This window comes from Nannospalax galili, unplaced genomic scaffold (assembly GCF_000622305.1).
Source record: "Nannospalax galili isolate Female #2095 unplaced genomic scaffold, S.galili_v1.0 scaffold211, whole genome shotgun sequence".
Classification (NCBI taxonomy): Eukaryota; Metazoa; Chordata; class Mammalia; order Rodentia; family Spalacidae; genus Nannospalax; species Nannospalax galili.
Genome location: NW_008329624.1, coordinates 3,044,887 through 3,054,274, shown reverse-complemented (window position 1 = coordinate 3,054,274; position 9,388 = coordinate 3,044,887). Strand labels below are relative to the sequence as shown.

At 50.7% G+C, this 9,388-nt stretch overlaps 1 protein-coding gene across 4 annotated transcripts in view; it reads right to left on the bottom strand.

Annotated features, from left to right (window-relative positions):
- The window catches only part of Synj2 (synaptojanin 2), a 105,632-nt gene that overhangs the window by 78,635 nt on the left and 17,609 nt on the right, over nucleotides 1-9,388 (bottom strand). The window lies entirely within an intron of this gene.

Here is a 9,388-nt window from a genome sequence, read left to right as displayed (position 1 = left end):
AGGCCCACCTGCCCAGGGGTGGCACCACCCACAGTGGGCTGGGCCCTCCTACATCACTCAACAGTCAAGCAGGTGCCCCATGGACATGGCCACAGGCCAGTCCAATGAAGGCAATTCCCCAATTGAGGCTCCCTCTACCCAGGTGTGTCAAGTTGATACTAAAGCGTCCAGCACAGTGAGTCACTCTCCTTCCTCTGCTTTTCACTATTACGTCTCTCCTTAAATTGCTGTACTAAGCAGAGTGGTCTAGCTTAGGGCTGCCAGAGTCCAGGACTGGATCTTAAATCCCTTCCTCTATCCTGGCTGTAGCAAGTTATCACATCAGTGGCTTAAAATGACACAAATGTATGATGATCCTGCAATGCTGAAGGTCAGCACCCTGCAGTGGGAGTCACTGCTCAAATGAAGGTGTCCCCAGGACTCTGCTTTCTGGAGGTTGTTGGAGACAGTCCACTTCCCTGCCTTAGGGCTTTCCTTGGCTCTAGACACCATCTTCCATGTTCCAACCCAGCACTGGCAGCAGAGACGCCTGCTTTCACCTTCACATCGCATTCTCTCTCCTCTCCTGCCACCTTCTTCCGTCTTTTAAGGGCCTTCCATCTTTTAAAATGCACCCAGACAGTTGAGGATCATACCCCACATCAAGGTCTCCAACCGGAATAGCTCTATAGTGCAACCCCCCTCCCCTGACCCCATTAAGGCATAAGATATCACATGCACAGGCTGGGGGTTAGCATGTGGACCTCTACCAATAACTGCAGTTTCTAGTGTCGGAGCCTGGGCCCTGGCAGCCCTAACAACCTTGGCCCTTCCACCTGTCCTCAACAGGCCAATTAAAGAGGTAATAGTAAAAAACCAGAAAAAGACATTCTACAGGGCCATACTGGGAAGAGGAACAGAGAGGTCTGTGACCCTTCAGATCCATCTTAGGGAGGCTGACGAGAGGTATGCATCACTAAGCTGTCCTGGTCAAGGTGTGGTCCTGTCCATCATAGACCAAAGGTTGCCTCAGCTCCAGTCTCTGTGAACTCCAAACTATGTGAACAAGATCCCCCTCTGGCTGGCCCCAGGGCTTCAGCCTTTTCCTTCTAGCAGGAGATTCCTGGGAAAATCCAGTGTCTTGCAGCCCATTGTTTCCATAGCCTGAGAGTCAAAGAGGGACACAGGTGTCTCTTCAGCACGCCTCCATTCTGGCCAGCAGTTACAGCTCTTCAGGGCCCAAACAAGCCAAGTCTCCTTCCTGTCTCTGCTGCACACTCGGGAATCGGGAGGAGGGAGAGGCCCCGCCTTCATCCAGCAAGCCCACTGGTAAAGAACTGGGGCTGTCAGGGGAAGGTGTCCATAGGACTCTGCATAGGAGACTAAGGAGTCTCCAGGGAAAGGGGCCTGGCCCTGGTCTAGAGCTGTGGCACTCCAACCTCATCAGGACAAGCTGAGGGCCCTTCCTGTACCCCCTGCCCTCACCCACTCCTCCCAGATTCCAGGTATAGCCAAGACCAGGGCAAGAGAGAGGAAAAGGGCAGCTCTCCTCTGATAAGAACAATAAAAAATTCTGATACCAACAATATGTATTTCAAGTCCAGCAGCTTTACGAAGCCTTCACACAGACCCCAAGTGTCATCTGGCTCTCACTTTATTCACCATCAAACAAAGAAGCCTTTGTGTATTCATTCAGCTATGCAAATAAACCTGAGCAAATCCAACGAATGACAGGAAACTGCTAAACAAAGTGATGTCGTCTAGTCCACATTTCAGAGGTGGGAAAGTGACCCCAAGAGAAACAGTGGAAACCAAACTGACCCATGGCCCTGTGGAATCACAGCATCAGTCATGGAGGCAGGTGGGGGGTGAGTTAAACAAACACAACTTGCACAGCCTTTTTGCTAATATTTTCTAAACCAACAAACACATTCAACAGGGCCACCTTTTCCCATTCTAGTCCTGTAAATTATTGACTCCCTAATAAAAACAGCTTTATCACTGACTTGTGGGATATGATAACTCAAAACAGGCCTGACCTCTGTGGATTTGATAATTATGGGTGAAGCACTATCCTCCTGTCATAAACTAACTGTAAACAAAGTAGGAGTTTTGAAACAAAAACAGGTATCTTCTCACAGGTGAGAGGCCAAAAGTCAACCAAGTCCACGTGAGCCCAGGGCCCTTCAGGGGAGGGTCCAGCACTGCCTGCAGTTGTCCCTGTTTCTTGGCTCATAGCTTCAGTCACTCTCTGCCTCCATCATCATATGACTGCCTTCTACCAGCATGTCCCGATCATCATGTGTCACATGACTTCAGCAGCTCCACTCAGCCACACTGGATGAGGGACTGAACGCCCTCCAATATGACCTCATCTCAATCCCAGCTGCAGCTCCCTTATGTCCAGTAAAGTCCTGTTACGGTATTCATCTTAAAGGTCCTCATCCCTGGAGAGCTCGTGCATTGAATGAAGGTTTAGTCTTCAGCAGGTGGTGGAGCCTTTAGGAATCGGCCATTGGAAGTATATCCTTTAGGGGTATTTGTGAACCCAGCCTCCAGCCCCCTATGACTGACAGCAGCTGTGCTCTGCCACACACCACCTCCATGGCGTTTGCCTAAAAGCCACTGGGCCAAGTAGCCATAGACTGAAACCTCTGAAGGTTTGACCCAGAATAAACCAGAATAGACTATTCTTCCTTTAAGTTGACTTTTCTCAGGTATTTTGTTACACTGACACAAGCTGACTAACACAGGTCCCATTCTGAGGTACTAGAGCCAATGTATGTTTTAAGGGGGCATGACTTAGGCCCTAAAACTTGGTAACCTTACTTAGTGAGCCAGTCCCTTTAAAGCCTGGACTCGAAAAATGGTTCTCCAATGAGCTGCTTTCCTCAGCGCCAGGCCCCACATTTCCCTCCATGCATCCCAGCTCCAGGCTAGGCTGCAGCGCTCTGGCTGCCTTACTGCGTGCTGTCTACATCTAAGCTTGGCCTTCCAGTGCCTGCTCCAGAATCATTCCACACTCTGCTTGTCCTGTATTTTCATAAGCAGACCTGATGGAAGAAGAAAGCCTTTTGTTCTCCAAGATATAGGTCATAATTCAGATATCTACAAGCACTAGGCAGGTAATGATCGACAGCACTGAAAGGACCCTGGGTGGCAGAAAACAGCCCTCCTGTGGCAGGGACAGATGAACAACTGTGGCCGGTGGCCAATAGCTGGGCATGTCAGCTAGTGCCTACAACACTGAATTCTTTTCAAGAGAAATGGGACAATCCTGAGTATTCAGTGCTAGCAACCAATCTCCACTTACTTTAAGCCCCATGTGGGTGGACACACACATCTGTAGGCTGTGCTCAGCCTGCCCATCTGCAATGTCTGCCTCTCCTCACCTAATGTCTCAAAAATAGACGGAACATTCCTGTTTTCCGTGCCTTTTATCACGTTTCCTGTAGGTTTCCCACACAGGAACACTCTGCTTCCCCTGTCCTGGCCAAAAGCATCGAGAGTCTGTTGACGTTTCCCTCTACTTCTCTCTCTCAGTCCTTGTCCCCTGCCTCAGGGTTCAAGCAGTGCCCAATGAACATGTCTGTCTGGTGAGTTCTAGGCAAGGTGACCGTGATCCTCTACTCTGGAGTGGACCTTAGGCAGGCACTTGTCAGTGGAAAAGAAGGAATCTGAGTGATGGATGGATGAGCAATGGCAGCTGAGGGCAGGCCTGGGTGAGCTGAGAGCCCAGGGGTTGTGGCACTGCCCACAATAGTGGAAGAAAGGACTAAGCCTGCCAGGTGCCAAGGCGAACAGACAGCTCAATAAGACAGTAATGTGAGCTGTGGAGAAAAACTTAAGCAGAAAGTGGGTAGGAGCATTTCACTACCAAGGCGACATTTGAATACAGATCTGATGGAAGGGAGAGAAATGACCGAAAAGTGAGGCCCAGAAAAAAGCACGTGCAAAGGCCCTGAAGGAAAACCATTCCCAATGTGTACGAGGACAGAGGAGACTCACAGAGTAAACACCGATACCACAGTCTTGTAGGCCATAAAGCAATCTGGGGTTTCACTCTGAGTGAGATGAGGGTTTTAGGATTGTTCCAGTTGCTGTTGAGAACAGGCTTTAGAGGAAAAAGGAGAAAACCAAAGAGATCAATTAGAAGGCACTCTGACAATCCAGGAAGAAAGGACACCAGCTTGGACCAGGGCGATGGCGACCTGAGAAGCAGGTGAACACTGCCGGTCAGAGTCTCTCTCTGTGTGTCTCTCTGTCTCTGCCTTCTCCCCACCTCTGTCCTACTCTCCTTCCCTCCCAGATCATCCTAACAGGCCCTGTGTAACCACACCACCCCGTACCACTTGCTTCTCCTTCTAGCAGCCCTGCTGTACGTCTCACTCACAGTCCTACCTTCTCTCCCACTCCGAGATCGCTGAATCCAAAACATGGTACCAGACAAGCATTAGGAACACAAATGACTACAAATGACCTACAAACCTTTGTCTTCCTAAGCCCTCCCAGGAGAGTGGAAGACAGACCGGAGGCAAGAAGCACCGTTCTGGACAACTCTGGGTATGCCCCAGGCTTCACATCACTCCGCTTGCACAGACTTCAGTGAGCATTGCAGGATAAGGGCTCTTATACACAATGCATTTCCAGAAAGCCCGAGTGACTGGGAAGGCAGAGACTGCATCACTCTCAGCCTTGAGAACAGAAAAGGGTCACTTTAAGGACACTGGTGATACAGAGAGGACCAGGTCCAGTAGAAGGCCAACCCTTAAGAAGTGGGGGTAGAGAATGGAGACAGCAAGAAGAGACGATGCTTTAAAGAACTATGTATACACTCTCCTGTGTGCATATACACACGGAAGAGTGCACTTCTGTGCAAGTTTGTACATGTATGCACGTATGAACATGAATGTGTACTCTCAGAGAAATGGTGAGAGAAGTGGCCCAAATGATTTCTCTAAGATGACTATGGCTTGTAGCAACAGTCTGAAAGACATCAGAAACAGCATGCGGACAAGGATGAGGGGTAGGTGACCAAACTTCCCTGGGGTTGGCCAGCGGGACCCTGGCATGGAACTGGATGGGGCCAGCCTTCAACATGGCCATCCACAGTAGGAGCAGGTGGGCACACAGAGGTGTTGGTGCATGGAGCTGGCAGAAATAAATCCTCTCCTGGTGGCTTTGTGCTCCCTGTGCAGCAAGAGGCCAGGTCGTCAGTGAGGGGTGGGGGTGGGCAGGGGCAAAGCAGAGGGAAATGCTAGGAGAGTGAGTGGTGCTCAGGGACCTGATTGAAGGGCCAACCTGACCCAAGGATTGTAAGCCAAACACAAGACCCATCGAAAGGATAGAATGGCATCTCTGGAAACTTCCAGCCACAGAGGCAGGATAGCTGCAATAGTAGTTAACAAGGGACCAGATTTGGCCAAGTGGGTGTAGGACCAGTAAGATGAGGCAGAGGAAGGAGGGGGCAAAATGCAGGACTGGTCCCTGCCCTAGTAAAGAGAAGATAGGCAGAGGCCCTGGGGTGAGGGGTTGTGCCATATGGAAGGTTCAAGGGGTCTCCGATCCAGCAAGGCCAAAGATGGCAAAGATCAGGGAACACAGGGTCAGGTGACAAACAAGATAGAGGGAGGGATGAAAAGTAGAATGTCTGACACAAATGGCAGAGGGCCAAAGGTGTGGCTGGGAGTGAGAGGCTACAGAGAGGGACAAGCTCAGTAGAGAACACGGTCTATAGGGGTCACCAACATGGAGAATGAAGGTACCAAGCACAAGGGCAGGACATAGTTGAGGAGTGACAGAGGCAGGAGGACACCTCACTAAAGATGGTCCTTAGCAGCAAAGGGCTGTGGGTGGGGTCCAGTCTCACCATGGGTGTAGGTCTAGAGTTAACAGTTCCCCTTCTGAAAGAATTTGTCTGTAGGCTGCCTTTTGGTCTTGTTTCCCTGGCAACCTGAGAGATTGTCTGTGTTTCTCAACATGGCTAATGATAAAACTAGCCTCAATAGTAAAAGCCACGTGGACTGAGCGGAACTACAGGTAGACTACAAATAAAGGATGGAGGACACAGGGCGATCTGAGGAGACCCTGGGAGTGCTCCACCTCCAGGCCCAGAGCTTGTGCAACTCCAAAGCAGAGCAAACATGGCCTGGGGATTCTGGATGTCAGCACAGAGCTCTGGGGACACAGCATCCTGTGGAGGGGCTTGGTGTAGGAGGAGAGGCTGCCCCTTTGGCTGTAGCCAGCTTCTCTGTAGAAGAACCAGCCCACTCCCGCTGTGTTCCTAGGCAGTTGACATTCAGGTCAACTCCATACTCAGACAAACTGCAGTCACCTCTTTCTGTAATATTTTCCACAATCACATGCCATAAGAATTGCCAGCAAAGCCCTGCCCACAGATCAGAAAATAAGCAGGTCAACTGAATGCTGCGGCCAGCCTAACACTGAGGGACCACTCAGGCCACATTCCTGGGCATGATAGGAAACTACCTTCTTGGATTTCAGGGTCCTGAGAGGATACACTGGCCTCATTCTGAGTCAAAGTCTCCTTCACATGTGGATGCTGGGCTCAGTGCAGACTGCGTGGTGACTGTTCCTTCCCCAGCTACCAATTAGGAGCTGAAGTAGCTCTTAGAACGGTTTCCCTGGGGCACAGAGAAGCTGCAGGAAGGTTGCTAAGCACAGCAGGAATCAAAACATCTGTTTGAAACAGAGGCTGAGCTCAAGACAAAAGCCAACTGGCCAGACAGCTGCTGAGACACATTCCTGTCCTCCCCACAGCTCCTCCCTCAGCAAAGGTCCAGGCCACAAGAGCCCTGGAGAAGGAAACATCAAAAAGCATCAGCTAAGCAAATGATCAGCCTCCCACCAGCTGTTCTGTATTTCAGCCCAGAGAAAGTGGGGAAAAACAGCATCTCCTGTAGCCAGAACTGGACTGCCAGTGGGCAGGGGCCCTTCCCTTCCACTCTCTACCACACCCCTGCTCTTTGCAGACTCATCAGCTTGCATGAGTCACCGGGCCAAGAGGATTTGGCAGGCTCCCTGGAGGAGAGCTAGAGTGCAGGACTAGCCACTGAGTCTTGGAAATCAGAAAAGTCGTGGGCAATTTAAAAATCAGCAAAGTCAGGCATGGTGGCACACACCTTCGATCCCAGCACCCATCTCTGTGAGATGGAGGCCAGCCTGGTCTACATAGAGTTCCAGGTCAGCTAGGGCTACAGGGAGATCCTGTCTCAAACCAAATCAAACCAAACAAACCTGGCACAGAAATGCACATGGACCTGGCCAAGGTGACATTGGCCCAGCCCTGAGCTATCACAGCTCCTTCCACAGAGCAATGGGGCCCAACAGGGAAAGAAGGAAGCAAACACCCCTTTGTGTACAGTTTCTTTAGACATGGGGTGGGTCCTTTGGAGGAGTCTGCTGTGGCTGGAACACCTGGCCCACGCAGAGAGCCTCTGTCTCTAAGGGAGTCCTGGAGCAGGGCTTCCATCAGCCCTTCTTCACACAACTGAACCTTCATCTTGCTCCCAGCCTACTGCTAACCCACTGGGTGCCCAGGCCTTGGCCAATGCTAGTTCTGCTCCTACCTACTCTTCGGGTTTTTCCATCATTTCTTCCTGAACAGACCAGTCAGACTGGTTCCCCGGTTCTCCCCTACTTCTTCCTTGCTCAGGTGAGTCCTCCCTGCCATCCCCTCCCACTTGTGCCAGCTGCCTATCTCCAAGCACAACACAGGAACATCACACTCATCCCCAGAGACATCATGGGCAGTGATCCACACGTACCTCTTGGGTTGAATGAGACAGTGGCAAGGTGTAGGCGATTTGTTCTAGTCTGCTTTCTGTTGCTGTGACAAAAGACTCTGACCAAAAGCAACTTGTAGAGGAAAGGATTTGTTGCATATTATGCTCCCAAATGACAGCGATGACTGAGAGGCAGGGGCTGAAGCATAGACCTCAGAGGAACGCTGCTCTCTGGCTTGCTTCCCCTGGCTTGCTCAGTTACCCTCCTTACACAGCCCAGGCCCACCGGCCCAGAGATGGCACCACCCACAGTGGGCTGAGTCCTCCTGCAATTAATTACCACTTTTAAGAAAAATGCTCCACAGATATGGCCATAGGCCAATACAATAGGGGAAATTCTTCAACCCAATTTCCCTCTTCCTTGGTAGCTCTAGTTGGTGTCAAGTTGACAAAAACTAACCAGTGCAGGAATTGAAGAGTCACAGCCCCTGTTCATACTTCAGGTATTCACAAGCCCCCAGGCTGCTGTGTGCCAGCCTCCATGCTGGACACTGTAAGGCAGGACTGCAGGACCAGGAGAACAGGGCACGAGGAGGCCAGGGAAGGGAAACACTCAAGAACCACGTGTGAAAGTAAGGGGATAGGCAGGGTGAAAGAGAAAGTAAACACTCAGTACACAGAGACAGCATTCAGTACGTGGAGACAGAACTCAGTACATGGAGACGGCACACACTCAGTACATAGAGACAGCACTCAGTACATAGAGGCAGCACTTAGTACGTGGAGATAGCACTCAGTACATGGAGACAACACTCACTCGGTACATAGAGACAGCACTCAGTACATAGAGACAGCACTCAGTACATGGAGACAGCACTCAGTACATAGAGACAGCACTCAGTACGTGGAGACAGCACTCAGTACATAGAGACAGCACTCAGTACATGGAGACAGCACTTAGTACGTGGAGACAGCACTCAGTACATAGAGACAGCACTCAGTACATGGAGACAGCACTCAGTACGTGGAGACAGCACTCAGTACATAGAGACAGCACTCAGTACATGGAGACAGCACTCAGTACGTGGAGACAGCACTCAGTACGTGGAGACAGCACTCAGTACATGGAGACAGCACACACTGTACATGCACACAGCGCTCAGTACAAATAGCACACACTCAGAACATGTAGGAAACACATACTTAGTTCATATAGACAGCACACACTCAGTCCACGCAGAAAGCACCTACACAGTGCCTATAGACAGCATGCACTCAGTGCATAGCATCCTCACAAGGGGTCCTGGGAAATGAGCTAGGGGCTGGGACCAGGATGAACTTCCCAGTAGCCTTTGCTGTAAAGATGGGAGTGGCCTGGTTAGGAAAGAGAGGAGAGTCTGTAAGAGCAAGGGCTTAAAAGGTGTGTGTTTGGGGGGGGGGTCATCCACCGTAGGGAGGAGAAGAAAGGGGTGCACACAGCTCAAAGGTGTAAGTCACGTCTTAATTACTTCCATTTTCTCAGTGAAGCAAGAAGCAAACCCATAGGTAAGAGAGACAGGCGCTGAAGGCTTGTCACATGGAGCCTAGAAGAGGGCTCTGACCAGGAGAATGCAGTCAGATCACCCGCACTGAAAATCTTCATCTGGCTACACTGAGCAACAGTG